Consider the following 15530-nt stretch of genomic DNA (forward strand, 5'->3'; position numbering starts at 1 on the left):
CAAGACACTAATTCCAATTGTATTATGGAAACAAAATAGTATCTTGTACAAACAAGATATTATTGTGGTAACATCTGGTTGGCATAATATATTAATAATGTTGGTAAATAAGTTCTTATCTTATGCTTACAATCTGAAGTTCTCGTGATAACAAAAGATATAACTCTGCTGTTGTGGTATAGGGGACATTTAGAATGTGATATATGAGTTAATATCTTACACTTAACATTTATTATAGCAGCATGATAGAAATATGTTAATAATCTTGTAGGAACAACAAAATAATTTTCTTGAGAACGGTATGTTGCCTTGTGGGAACATTCCATTTTGTGCAAACAAGATATCTTTATTTTGTATGTACAAGCCTATCTTGTGTGAACAACATCTCGTCTCTCTTGAGCTGTTGTGAGAACAAATTATCTTGTGCTAAAAAGAATGACACATAACTTAGGAAGAAGATATTTTGGGAAAATGTTCAAAACATAAAATTGATAGTGGTATTTGTTTTCTTGAGATATTAAACTTGTGTACATTAGATAAGTAAATATTTGGGAATATGGTGATTTTTTTTGGCGGAAACTGTTTTCTTATACTAGATAAGTGAACATTTGGGAACAGGATAATTGTTTTGTGGAAACTATTGTTTTCTTATAATAGATAAGTGAATATTTGGGAACAGGATAATTGTTTTGTGGAATCTATTGTTTTCTTATACTAGATAAGTGAATATTTGGGAACATGATGATTGTTTGGCAGAAACTATTGTTTTCTTATACTAGATAAGTTAGGGAACATGATGATTGTTTTGTGGAAACTTTACTTATACTAGATAAGTGAATATTTGGGAACATAATGATTGTTTAGCGGAAACTATTGTTTTCTTATACTAAATAAGTTGGGAACATGACTGTTTAGCGGAAACTTGTTTTCTTATACTAGATATGTTTGGGAACATGATGATTGGTTTGTGGAAACTTTTAGTATACTAGAAATATTTGGGAACATGATGATTGTTTTTGCAGAAAAGTATGGTTTTCTTGTACTAGATAAGCTGGGAACATGATGACTGTTTAGCGGAAACTATTATTTACTTATACTAGATAAGTGAATATTTGGGAACATGGTTGTTTAGCGGAAACTATTGTTTCCTTATACTAAATAAGTTGGGAACATGATAATTGTTTAGTGGAAATTATTGTTTTTATATACTAGATAAATGACTATTTGGGAAGATTGTTCAGTGGAAACTGTTTTCTTATTTCTTGAACACAATGTATTTTAATTCTCATGTCTTTTGGGAACATTATATTTTATTTATCTTGCTGGATCAAGATCGTGTATTTATCTTGCTGATTTTGTGGGAACACGCTTTTATCTTTGGTGGGCGGGGCTGTGACGTAACGGCAGCGGTCCGGTCCTCCTCCGCTGGTCTCAGATCTGCACAAACACTGTGTCCTGCACGCACGGATCTATGAGCGCGCGTCACCCTGCTGTCACGAAAAAGGTAAAACATTAAACTTTTACAATATTGTTCCAAAAAACAACTTTATGACGTTAAACTGGAGAATGCCTTTGAGTGAACTCTCAAACAGCACTTGTGCGACTTTTAACCATCAAAAAGTGTAAAAGTGGTCTGAAAATCTCGACTTTTTTTTTTCCAGCGCTGTTTTTTTCTGAATACACACTTTAAAAACGCATTATTCTGGTTATTTTGCATGTCAACAAATAGAAAATGAAATTGATGACATAATTGTGAAAGTGTACACCACAGTTTCACAATTATGTCATCAATTTCAATCAATGAGTAAGCTTAAAAAATGCACAAACTTACTCAGCAGCAGATGTAAACTCAGACCTCGATTTATGCAACAGAAAAGTTCTCAAAAGGATCAAAAAATAATTAATAATATCAGGATTTAGTGTAACTTGGAAGGACTTGAGCAAACAGGAAGGAGGGATTTTGGTTAAAGAGTGAATGAAATATTGGAAACTAAACAAGAGATTAATCTGAGTGATGATGTTGAAAGAAGATGGAATAATCTTAAAACGAAGTGCCTGAAGAGGAAAGTGGTTCTAGGAAACAACAACCACAGAAGCCGTGGATTACTCATCGGATGGTCAAATCAGTGGAAGAAAGAAGGAAGTGGGAATCTGTAAATAACAGAGCAGGGCCAAAGAATGTCCCATAAACTGAATAATCAAGAAGACAGACTGACAAAGATAAAGAAATATGGTTAGAACAAGAGTGCAAGGAGATAAAAGGAAATGGTGAGGAAGGTGAAATAAGTGATTGCTCAAAAGCAGAGGAGCACAGAAGATAATAAAGATGGTCAAATACTAACAAATGGAAGAAATAAAAGGCAGAGGAACTATATGCTGGAGAAGATAAGAAGGAAGATGTAAAACTGAAAGAACCACCATGCCAAGATGAAATAGGGCCTGATCGTTTGATACAAGAAATCTTAGTCTTCATTAAGGAATTAAACAATGGCAAAACAATTACAGCACAGTACAGTGCAAACTGCTAATCCATAAGAATGGCTTAAACTCTGGATATCGCATTCTAAACATTGGTATGTTCCCCATCCAACCACCAGTATCAATGTAGTATTGAACATTAATAAGTACTCTTTTAGACGCAATAAAATCATCTGTGTTTATTTATTTATTTGTCTGTTTGTTTGCCTGTTAGCAGGATTACATCAAAACTACTGCATGGATTTTGACGAGATTTCCACCACTGATAGATATTAGACTATGGAAGAATCCATTAAATTTTGGAGGTGATCCAGATCTGGATCCGGATTCTGGATCAAGTTTCACTTTTATAGGCTTTGAATGATTAGTTTTAGCATGATTATGTCAAAACTGCTGCACAGATTTTGACAACAATTTCACCAAAGATACACATTAGGCCATGGAAGAATCCATTACATTTTGGAGGTGATCCAGATCTGGATCCAGATTTTGGATCAAGTTTCACTTTATATAGGGTTTGAAGGATTAGTGTTAGCAGGATTATGTCAAAACTGCTACATGGATTTTGACTAAATTTTCACCAAAAGTGGGGCCAAAAAGTATTTAGTCAGTCCCTGATTGTGCAAGTTCTCCTACTTAGAAAGATGAGAGAGGTCTGTAATTTTCATCATAGGTACACTTCAACTGTGAGAGACAAAATGAGAAGGAAAAAAAAAAATCCAGGAAATCACATTGTAGGATTTTTAAAGAATTTATTTGTAAATTGTGGTGGAAAATAAGTATTTGGTCACCCACAAACAAACAAGATTTCTTGCTCTCACAGACCTGTAACTTCTTCTTTAAGAAGCTCTTCTCTTCTCCACCTGTTACCTGTATTAATGGCACCTGTTGGAACTCGTTATCTGTATAAAAGACACCGGTCCACAGCCTCAAACAGTCAGACTTCAAACTCAGCCATGGCCAAGACCAAAGAGCTGTCAAAGGACACCAGGAAGAAAATTGTAGATGTGCACCAGGCTGGGAAGAGTGAATCTACAATAGTCAAGCAGGTTGGTGTGAATAAATCAACTGTGGGAGCAATTGTAAGAAAATGGAAGACATACAAGACCATTGATAATCTCCCTCGATCTGGGGCTCCACGCAAGATGTCACCCGTGGGATCAAAATGATCATGAGAACGGTGAACAAAAATCCCAGAACTACACAGAGGGACCTGATGAATGACCTGGAGATAGCTGGGACCAAAGTAACAAAGGCTACACACTACACAGAGAGGGACTCAAATCCTGCAGTGCCAGGCGTGTCCCCCTGCTTAAGCCAGTATGTGTCCAGGCCCATCTGAAGTTTGCCAGAGAGCATATGGATGATCCAGAAGAGGATTGGGAGAATATCATGTGGTCAGATGAAACCAAAATAGAACATTTTGGTAAAAACTCAACTCTTCGTGTTTGGAGGAAGAAGAATGCTGAGTTGCATTCCAAGACCACCATATCTACTGTGAAGCATGGGGTTGGAAACATCATGCTTTTTCTGCAAAGGGGACAGGACGACTGATCCATGTTTAGGAAAGAATGAACATGGCCATGTATCTTGAGATTTTAAGCCAAAACCTCCTTCCTTCAGTGAGAGCATTGAAGATGCAACATGGCTGGGTCTTCCAGCATGACAATGATCCCAAACACACTGCTCGGGCAACGAAGGAGTGGCTCCGTAAAAAACATTTCAAGGTCCTGGAGTGGCCTAGCCAGTCTCCAGACCTCAACGCCATAGAAAATTTGTTGAGGGAGTTGAAAGTCCGTGTTGCCCAGCGACAGCCACAAAACATCACTGCTCTGGAGGGGATCTGCATGGAGGAATGGGCCAAAATACCAGCTACAGTGTGTGCAAACCTGGTGAAGACTTACAGGAAACGTCTGACCTCTATCATTGCCAACAAAGATTATGTTACAAAGTATTGAGTTGAACTTTTGTTATTGACCAAATACTTATTTTCCACCATAATTTACAAATAAATTCTTTAAAAATACTACAATGTGATTTCCTGGATTTTTTTTTTTTTCTCATTTTGTCTCTCACAGTTGAAGTGTACCTATGATGAAAATTACAGACCTCTCTCATCTTTCTAAGTAGGAGAACTTGCACAATCAGGGACTGACTAAATACTTTTTTACCACACTGTACATATTAGGAAATGGAAAAATCCATTAAACTTTGGAGGTGATCCAGATCTGGATCCAGATTCTGGATAAAGTTTCACTTTATATAGGCTTTGAAGGATTATGTCAAAACTACTTCACAGATTCTCACCAAATTTGCACCACAGATAGATACTAGGCCATGGAAGATTGGCAGACGTCAGAAATCTCTAATTGTTCTTCTTCTAACATCAAGTCAGTGTCGTGTGTGAATAATATTTGATTCACTAAATCTTGTTCAAACAGCTGCTGTGTGACATCGGGATGAATGTGAGGCATAACTTAATAAAATATCAAATGACAAGGACCTATTTCAGTTGTTATATAAAACAAATAATGAATGTTTTTTATTCTTTCAATGGGATGAATATTTAATTCAGTGAAAGCTGGAATGTACCATCCAATTCGGCTTCGCCTCATTGAATGGAACATTCCATCTTTCACCTCTTGAAATATTCATACCATTGAACTCATAAACATTCATTATTTGTATAATATATTTGAATGCGCACATGCCCAAATGTTTCATTCAGAACCATTACATGAATAAACTATTTACCCACGCAGCCATCATGCCATGTTCTGGCAGACTGGCTATTTACACCACGGGTGGTGCACATTGTGTGCACCACCCGAATACATGCTCACGTCGGATTGCGCCATTTGCAAGGTCCTCTTACAATGCTAACACAGCCATTGTTAGTGCCATTTTATGCACCACTTTACACCTGCTTTAATGTCCACTCATATACAGTCGGGCCAAAAAGTATTTAGTCAGTCCCTGATTGTGCAAGTTCTCCTACTTAGAAAGATGAGAGAGGTCTGTAATTGTCAACATAGGTACACTTCAACCGTGAGAGACAAAATGAGAAAAAAAAATCCAGGAAATCACATTGTAGGATTTTTTAAAGAATTTATTTGTAAATTATGGTGGAAAATAAGTATTTGGTCAATAACAAAAGTTCAACTCAGTACTTTGTAACATAATCTTTGTTGGCATTGACAGAGGTCAAACGTTTCCTGAGTCTTCACCAGGTTTTCCCACACTGTAGCTGGTATTTTGGCCCATTCCTCCATGCAGATCTCCTCTAGAGCAGTGATGTTTTGTGGCTGTCGCTGGGCAACATGGACATTCAACTCCCTAAACAAATTTTCTATGGGGTTGAGGTCTGGAGACTGGCTAGGCCACTCCAGGACCTTGACATGCTTTTTACGGAGTCAATCAATCAATCAACTTTTTTCTTGTATAGCGCCAAATCACAACAAACAGTTGCCCCAAGGCGCTCCACATTGCAAGGCAAGGCCATACAATAATTATGAAACACAGTCTACGTCTAAAGCAACATAACCAAGGGATGGTCCAGGGTCACCCGATCCAGCCCTAACTATAAGCCTTAGCGAAAAGGAAAGTTTTAAGCCTAATCTTAAAAGTAGAGAGGGTATCTGTCTCCCTGATCTGAATTGGGAGCTGGTTCCACAGGAGAGGAGCCTGAAAGCTGAAGGCTCTGCCTCCCATTCTACTCTTACAAACCCTAGGAACTACAAGTAAGCCCGCAGTCTGAGAGCGAAGCGCTCTAATGGGGTAATATGGTACTATGAGGTCCCTAAGATAAGATGGGACCTGATTATTCAAAACCTTATAAGTAAGAAGAAGAATTTTAAATTCTATTCTAGCATTAACAGGAAGCCAATGAAGGGAGGCCAACACGGGTGAGATATGCTCTCTCCTGCTAGTCCCCGTCAGTACTCTAGCTGCAGCATTCTGAACCAACTGAAGGCTTTTTAGGGAACTTTTAGGACAACCTGATAATAATGAATTACAATAGTCCAGCCTAGAGGAAACAAATGCATGAATTAGTTTTTCAGCATCACTCTGAGACAAGACCTTTCTGATTTTAGAGATATTGCGTAAATGCAAAAAGGCAGTCCTACATATTTGTTTAATATGCGCTTTGAATGACATATCCTGATCAAAAATAACTCCAAGATTTCTCACAGTATTACTAGAGATCAGGGAAATGCCATCCAGAGTAACGATCTGGTTAGACACCATGCTTCTAAGATTTGTGGGGCCAAGTACAATAACTTCAGTTTTATCTGAGTTTAAAAGCAGGAAATTAGAGGTCATCCATGTCTTTATGTCTGTAAGACAATCCTGCAGTTTAGCTAATTGGTGCGTATCCTCTGGCTTCATGGATAGATAAAGCTGGGTATCATCTGCGTAACAATGAAAATTTAAGCAATACCGTCTAATAATACTGCCCAAGGGAAGCATGTATAAAGTGAATAAAATTGGTCCTAGCACAGAACCTTGTGGAACTCCATAATTAACTTTAGTCTGTGAAGAAGATTCCCCATTTACATGAACAAACTGTAATCTATTAGACAAATATGATTCAAACCACCGCAGCGCAATGCCTTTAATACCTATGACATGCTCTAATCTCTGTAATAAAATTTTATGGTCAACAGTATCAAAAGCAGCACTGAGGTCCAACAGAACAAGCACAGAGATAAGTCCACAAAGAAGGAGTCACTCCTTCATTGCCCGAGCAGTGTGTTTGGGATCATTGTCATGCTGGAAGACCCAGCCATGTTGCATCTTCAATGCTGTCACTGATGGAAGGAGGTTTTGGCTTAAAATCTCATGATACATGGCCCCGTTCATTCTTCCCTTAACACAGATCAGTCGTCCTTGTTGTGTGGGCCACCAGAAGAGGAGGTACTGCTGGCCCACCACCAGAGGGCGCCCTGCCTGAAGTGCGGGCTTCAGGCACGAGAGGGCGCTACCGCCACGGACACAGCCGGGAGTGACAGCTGTCACTCATTATTTCCTGACAGCTGTCACTCATTCTTCATCATCTCACTCCATAAAACCCAGACGTCATCTCCACCTCATCGCCGAGATATCGTACTTCTATGGAGGTAACTTTCTCTGCCTGTATTGATTGATTCCAAGAGCTATTGTGTTGCAGCTGTCTAACCAGAGGACCGGCGTGGGTCGCGACTGTTTCGTCCTACTTCCCGTCAGATAATCAATCAATCAATCAATTTTTTTTATATAGCGCCAAATCACAACAAACAGTTGCCCCAAGGCGCTCCATATTGCAAGGCAAGGCCATACAATAATTATGTAAAACCCCAACGGTCAAAACGACCCCCTGTGAGCAAGCACTTGGCTACAGTGGGAAGGAAAAACTCCCTTTTAACAGGAAGAAACCTCCAGCAGAACCAGGCTCAGGGAGGGGCAGTCTTCTGCTGGGACTGGTTGGGGCTGAGGGAGAGAACCAGGAAAAAGACATGCTGTGGAGGGGAGCAGAGATCGATCACTAATGATTAAATGCAGAGTGGTGCATACAGAGCAAAAAGAAAAAGAAACAGTGCATCATGGGAACCCCCCAGCAGTCTACGTCTATAGCAGCATAACTAAGGGATGGTTCAGGGTCACCTGATCCAGCCCTAACTATAAGCTTTAGCAAAAAGGAAAGTTTTAAGCCTAATCTTAAAAGTAGAGAGGGTGTCTGTCTCCCTGATCTGAATTGGGAGCTGGTTCCACAGGAGAGGAGCCTGAAAGCTGAAGGCTCTGCCTCCCATTCTACTCTTACAAACCCTAGGAACTACAAGTAAGCCTGCAGTCTGAGAGCGAAGCGCTCTATTGGGGTAATATGGTACTACGAGGTCCCTAAGATAAGATGGGACCTGACCAGATAAGTGGTTACACAGACGCTGCACGAGTGTGTATTAGAGGTGGAGGTGGCATTCCCACCGTTGTTGTTACGGGGTGTACACACACCCACACTTGACTGTCTTTGCTCTTCGCCAGCAGTACCAGATCCGACAGTCGGGGACGGTGATCACCTGGGAATTCGGGACTTGGCGGCTCCAGTATTCACCAGGTTCGGTGGCGGCGGAAATCGTGACGGACGTCTTCTATCCTCGAGCCTGCCCACACGTCACCTTTGTGGATTGACTGTTATCAGATTCTGAGATTGTCTGTATATTCGTTGTGCACCTTCACAACATTAAATTGTTACTTTTTTGGCTCATCTATTGACCATTCATTTGCGCCCCCTGTTGTGGGTCCATGTCACTACACTTTCACAACAGTCCTGTCCCCTTTGCAGAAAAACAGCCCCAAAGCATGATGTTTCCACCCCCATGCTTCACAGTTGATATGATAATCTTGGAATGCAACTCAGCATTCTTCTTCCTCCAAACACGACGAGTTGAGTTTTTACCAAAATGTTCTATTTTGGTTTCATCTGACCATATGATTTTCTCCTAGTCCTCTTCTGGATCATCCATATGCTCTCTGGCAAACTTCATATGGGCCTGGACACGTACTGGCTTAAGCAAGGGGACACACCTGGCACTGCAGGATTTGAGTCCCTCTCTGCATAGTGTGTAGCCTTTGTTACTTTGGTCCCAGCTCTCTGCAGGTCCTTCATCAGGTCCCTCCGTGTAGTTCTGGGATTTCTGTTCACCATTCTCATAATCATTTTGACCCCACGGGATGACATCTTGCGCAGAACCCCAGATTGAGGGAGATTATCAATGGTCTTGTATGTCTTCCATTTTCTTACAATTGCTCCCACAGTTGATTTATTCACACCAACCTGCTTGGCTATTGTAGATTCACTCTTCCCAGCCTGGTGCACATCTACAATTTTCTTCCTGGTGTCCTTCGACAGCTCTTTGGTCTTGGCCATAGTTGAGTTTGGAGTCTGACTGTTTGAGGCTGTGGACAGGTGTCTTTTATACAGGTAACGAGTTCCTACAGGTGCCATTAATACAGATAACAGGTGTAGGAGAGAAGAGCTTCTTAAAGAAGAAGTTACAGGTCTGTGAGAGCCAGAAATCTTGCTTGTTTGTGGGTGACCAAATACTTATTTTTCACCACAATTTAGAAATAAATTCTTTAAAAATCCTACAATGTGATTTCCTGGATTTTTTTCCTCATTTTGTCTCTCACAGTTGAAGTATACCTATGATGAAAATTACAGACCTCTCTCATTTTTCTAAGTAGGAGAACTTGCACAATCAAGAGCTGACTAAATACTTTTTTTACCCCAATGTAACTGCAAACACGTGGGTGTGTTAATTCCTCATCACCGTGTCTCTGATGCGAACATCATTCTGATGACTTCATGTTTTCACACTATTAACGGTTCCCAGTATCAGCTTCATGTGTCCGTAGTGGACCAGTAGCTGTAGAAACGTGTGTACGCCAGCCAGGATTTTTGCGTGACACACCACACATTTCCATGGTCATTTCACTTTTAATACAGCTGAATGTTGGTGTGGAGACGGATGTGCGCCACGTTATTGTGCATACGCACGCTTTGCACATGAGGCCCCTGGTCTCTTCAGAGGATCCTTGGGTACCGCTGGAATTACTTTGTATCAAATAAGCAGTTACTCAGGGACACAAAGACTATGTGGCATGTTCCTCTGTGCATGATCCAGCATGCAGGTCACCAGGACCCCAGTGGCTGGAGAAGACGAAGGAGACGCCCACATTTCACCTAGCGGTGACAGATTCATGGTCACTTACCTTTGAGATGTGAGGAAAAACCAGCTGTCTACCTCTGTGGTTGCCTCCAGGAGCTAGGGCAGTTCTGTAGTGTGGTGAATGTGGCACCAGAACATGGTCTGACACTTCTGGTCCCAACACAAGACCTGTCAGATAATGTCTAATGGTCAACTATGAAACGTCTTTATCTCAAAATGTAAATCGAGATGCAACAACAGTCTGGTTCAACATAACTGATTGTTTTACTTGTGACGAGGAGGTGAAGTTTTCAGCTGTGTGTTTCTGTGTCAGCATGGAATGTGAAAAAACATGTAAAGAGATTTCATTGAAATTTTGAGGGTATGTAGAATTTTGGACACAAAGGAATTTGTTTAACTTTGATGTGGGTGCAGCTCCAGGATTTTTATTTTTACCTGAGGCCATCAAATATGGTCATCGGGTATTGCGAAGACCTTGGGCAAATTCAAAGATGGCTAACTTTGACCTATTTTAAGAGGTTAAAAAGTCACATTCTATTTCAGTCTGTTCAGTTTTGTTTTGGAGTAGCGGTCATGACAGTCAATCAGAGTAGAACTGCACTGTGACGTCAGTAGCTGGTCTCTCCAAAATCGCTTTGTTTTGTGTGTTTATATACATGTTTCTTATATATTATGCACAAGCTAGCAAGAAGAACACTTCTAAAACTGAAAATCCTGTTTTGGTAACTTAATAACATCTCTGAAATTATTTACAAGCCATTTTGCGGATGTTAGCATGGTGATGTCATAGGCTGGTAGCTGCCTGCAAAACTCTGTTTTGTTTGTGTGTAAATGTGTCCTCTGTCATATATTATGTAAAAGCTAGTGAGAAATAAACACTTCTAAAACTGAAAATGCTGTTTTTGGAACCCCTCTGAACTTATTTACAAGCCATTTCGCGGAGGTTAGCATGGTGACATCACAGGCTGGTAGCTGGCTGCAAAACTCCGTTTTGTTTTGTAAGAGTGTCACATGATGCATAACACAAAATGGCTGATGCACATCCTGGGCACAGCACCATTTCTGTTAGGTTCTTTTATGTGGTGAGTGATCTCAAAAAGAACTGGACAGGAAACAGACTTCAAAGTTTAGAGCTTGTATTGAAAAGTTCAAACACTGCTACAGAGCGTCATCTGCAGCACTGGGGTCTTGAACCAGATCACACGCAAACATCTGGGACAAAGAGCCCAGATTTCCTTTCTATGCCAACTTTTATTTCTGTGCCTAAGCCGGCCCCATGTGGGTGGTCCTTAGCCTGTGGTGAATCAGTGTCCATGTGATTGGCTGCAAAGTGAGGTGAAGTAGGCGGGTATTAGCGGGTGTCTGCTCACGTTGCGTTCAAGGCCGGTATGTAAAAATCTTAGTATTTGTGTATGTCTGCAATATAATGTAATGTCACACAATAAGTCAGTGTTACATCATGCTGTCCAAATAGATGCAAATACTTTGTTTTTATCAATTAGACAGTTATAAAAAGATCAGATACCAAATACAAGGACATTTTGTACGTCAGCCATTTTGAAAAGCAGTTAGGTAGAGATCAGATAGTTTCAATGACATTTTGGATGTGTGTCAGCCATTTTGTTTTATGCATCATGGAACACTCTTACAGTTTTGTGTAAATATATCCTCTTTGTCATATATTATGTAAATGTTAGCAAGAAATAAAGACTTCTAAAACTGAAAACATTGTTTGTGTAACCTGATAACACCTCTGGAATCATTTACAAGACATTTTGCAGATGTTAGTGTCCATGATAACTTCCTATGGAGTTACATTTGTCTCATTAATATTCCTTGATTTGCACAATTTCTGCTCTTAAAACATAAATATTGTTTTGATTTATTGATTGATTGAGGAGGTTTTATTGATTATTATTGTCCGTAAGACAATAGGATCTTAATAATTAACTAAATAACTAGAAATTATAAAAGACACAATGCTCATACGGCCGAGGGTATTTTAACATTGCGTTATATTTTAATTTATTGATGTATTGATTGACGGGGATATTTCAGGGGTGGAGATTTGGGGTGGGGGGGAGGAGTTGTGACTTAGTTTGGTGTGCTGAAAGCACACCCCTACTAGGGAGTTCTAGAGACATACCCCCTTGTAAATATTTAAAAATTTTAAGCCATTTTTTCTGCATTCTAGGGAAGTCTGGGAAGCTAAAATCCAGCTCTCTAATAATCATTTTAATGCACAAGTTTTATTTTAAACACTGGAAATCTTCTAATTGTGCATTGCAGTAGTGTCCATCCATCAGCGTTTATTTATGCAAAATACTTTACTTTTCCCATGTTTGATCACACTTTTAGTCAGTGGCTTGAGGGGAGGGGGGTTGCAACTACTTAAGCCCCCTCCAGATACACTGTGGTACTTATCTGTGGTCTCCTCTTGAGCTCCATGTTATGTACATGATGGTCCCAGAAACACTTCAGTGTGCTCTCAATCTGTGACCTCCAGTTTCCAAACTGTACATTTCTGTTCATGGGCCTTATAACAGCTTCTTCTAAAATTTGACGTATTTGTGCGTAATGAGGTTGTGATGCTGTTTAACATTTGAGCTGCTGTGGGAGCGATGAACAGCGGAGTCCATGTTGGGTTTTGGATCAGTCCTCTTCATGTGATGTAATTGGTGTCCATGGTAACACGAGGACGTGAAGTGTTTCCTCAGCAGCCTTTCCTTTCACTCGACATTTCAGACTGACAAACAGGAGAAAGGCTGTGAAACGTTTTCGTTCCACTTCAGACTGTACAACGTTCCACGCGGTGTTGGCGAATACAGAAACCAGGGAAGAACTGCTTGTGGTGGGGTTTTGAGACGGGGTGGAGAAGCGGCTAGTACTGCTTTAGATCCTGCAGCAGGAGGTTGTGTGCACTTTGTATGAATGTTCTATGCCGTAGTCTTGTGTTAGAATGATGGCATGTCCAGGTGCCCTTAACTAACCCTAAACACTCAACCCGCCCGCTGATAGCTGGATATAACAAGAGTCATCAGGAGATGACATAGCTCTCTAGTCCCCACAAATCAGAAATACAAAGTGTCGATGGTTCACCCAAGTACACGCTTATGCTAACTTTGAGTGAAATTGGTCAGCTGGTTGTTGAGATATCACCCTAACAAAGGTGGCAATGACGATATCTTCAATATGTCACTGTGACCTACAAATCGACTCCCAAGGTCTCCATAATTGACTGGTGTTGGGGGTTTACCCAAGTACACGCTTGTGCTAAATATGAGTGAAATTGGTCAACTGGTTCTTGAGTTATCGTGCTAACAACTGAAAACATGGATAGACAGGCGGACAGATGGACGGATGGACATGCTTGTCTCTATGTCCCTCTGTATTTGATACCAGGGGCATAATAAATGCATGAGCTCTGTAAAAGGCATCAGTGATTGAAGATGCTTTCGGATCTACAACTTTGAAAACTGTTAGTCTCAGACATCTACAACGTTTCTCTTGCAAAAGGATTCTTTAGTTCTTCTAACTGTCTGGGAGTTCTGAGTCACTGGCAGCCGGTTCTTGAGCGGCTTTCCTACATTCTCATGTGTGGAGTACAGGCATCTGCTCTGAGTTTTTCCCAGTGAAAACTGGTGTTCATTAGGAATATGTTCTGGGTCTTATACTGTTCACTGTTTGCATGGACTGAGTGTTGGGCAGGATTGTGAAAACCAGCGACATGGGTACTTTTGTTGGTGAGAAAAGGTGCACTGAGCTTGACTTTGCAGAGTCCATGGATACACTGATTACAACACTTGAAAAGGTGAGCAATGAATCAGAGTGTCAGTGTCTGCAGTTGTCCTGGATCAACACCAAGATCCAAGCTTCCAATGACTTTGTGGACTCAGCCATCAGAAGTGTATCTGTGTGTTACCAAAGTGTTGAACATGTACAGACATTCGCTCCTCTTCCTCTTGGCAGTGACGTTCATGTGAAGAGCTTATGGAGTCTTGAGTTTGCTGAACAGAGGTGTCTGGTGATACCGATGTCCAACCAGGAGAATGAAAGTTTAAGTCTTCAGGGTCCTGATACATCCTGTCTTACTGTTTGGTTGTGAGACTTTGACACAAAGGCAACCAATGGATGTCTTGAGTACTAGGTCTCTTTGGAGGATCCTTGGGTACCGCTGGAATGACTTTGTGTAAAATGAGCAGCTACTTAGGGAGACAACAATGAGGAGTATCACTTGCATTGTGAGGGAGCATTAGCTTTGACACTTTGTCCATGTGGGCGCATTTCTCTGTGCATGATCCAGCACGCAGATCCCTCAGTGTTGAGGATCCAGCTGGAGAAGGACAAGAACACATCCACATTCACCCGACTGTGGCAGATAGACTTTGTTTTAGAGATGTAGGGCTGGACTTGTGTGGTTGCCATCGAGGATCCAAGGCGATTCTTTGGTGTCAAGGTTGTGACAAAGTGCAGTACCAGTGCTTTCTCCCAAATGTGAATGGAGATATTGTTCCTGCACTTCATTTTTGTTCTACTTTTTGTGAACTCTTTTTATGAAATACAGTTCTGCTTTGTCTTCTGTGATGTGATGATGTGGAGGTGAAGGCAGGGCCTTGTGTAATTTGTCAGACCCAAGAAGACTTCATGCAAAGCAACAAATTCAATTAAAATAAATTTAAATGATGAACAGTAGAAAACACGTATGTTTTGATGTTCTTTAAAGATTCCGCAAAAGTGGATATTTTAACATCGACAGACACATTGTTTCACAAGATACAAACTCGATATGCAAAAGCCTTCCGATTTCTTTTTGACCCTCGAAATACAAAGTAAGCCTCCATCCAGATTCCCAAAGTATGAAAGGAGACAAAACAGCATCTTTATTTGTTCTTTAAACCAAACAACTATTTGTGTTGAAGAGTGAATCCTACACTGAGCCCGAGGTTTATCGGGTCCATGTCTATTCCAGAGATCATAGCATCAATCGGATGAGAGTCCATGACATCAGTCCATCACAGGTTATATCCCCAGCTCAGGCCGGCACCCAGCTGGACTGGGACAATTCAAGTGAACTACCTTCTACCTACCTTCTACCTTCAATACCTGTCTGTGTTGGACAAGATACAACCCCAATTCCAATGAAGTTGGGACGTTGTGTAAAATGCAAATAAAAACAGAATACAATGATTTGCAAATCCTCTTCAACCTATATTCAATTGAATACACCACAAAGACAAGATATGTAATGTTCAAACTGATAAACTTTATTGTTTTTGTGCAAATATTTGCTCATTTTGAAATGGATGCCTGCAACATGTTTCAAAAAAGCTGGCACAGTGGTATGTT

General features: G+C 40.5%; 1 protein-coding gene across 1 annotated transcript in view; it reads left to right on the forward strand.

Annotated features, from left to right (window-relative positions):
* Window positions 1-1437: 1437 nt before the first annotated feature.
* megf10 (multiple EGF-like-domains 10) overlaps window positions 1438-15530 on the forward strand; it is a 220585-nt gene continuing 206492 nt past the window's right edge. The window contains 1 exon segment of the mRNA XM_034191821.1: window positions 1438-1504. The gene's annotated coding sequence lies outside the window, so the exon portion shown is untranslated.

Source organism: Thalassophryne amazonica, chromosome 17, assembly GCF_902500255.1.
Source record: "Thalassophryne amazonica chromosome 17, fThaAma1.1, whole genome shotgun sequence".
Taxonomy (NCBI): Eukaryota; Metazoa; Chordata; class Actinopteri; order Batrachoidiformes; family Batrachoididae; genus Thalassophryne; species Thalassophryne amazonica.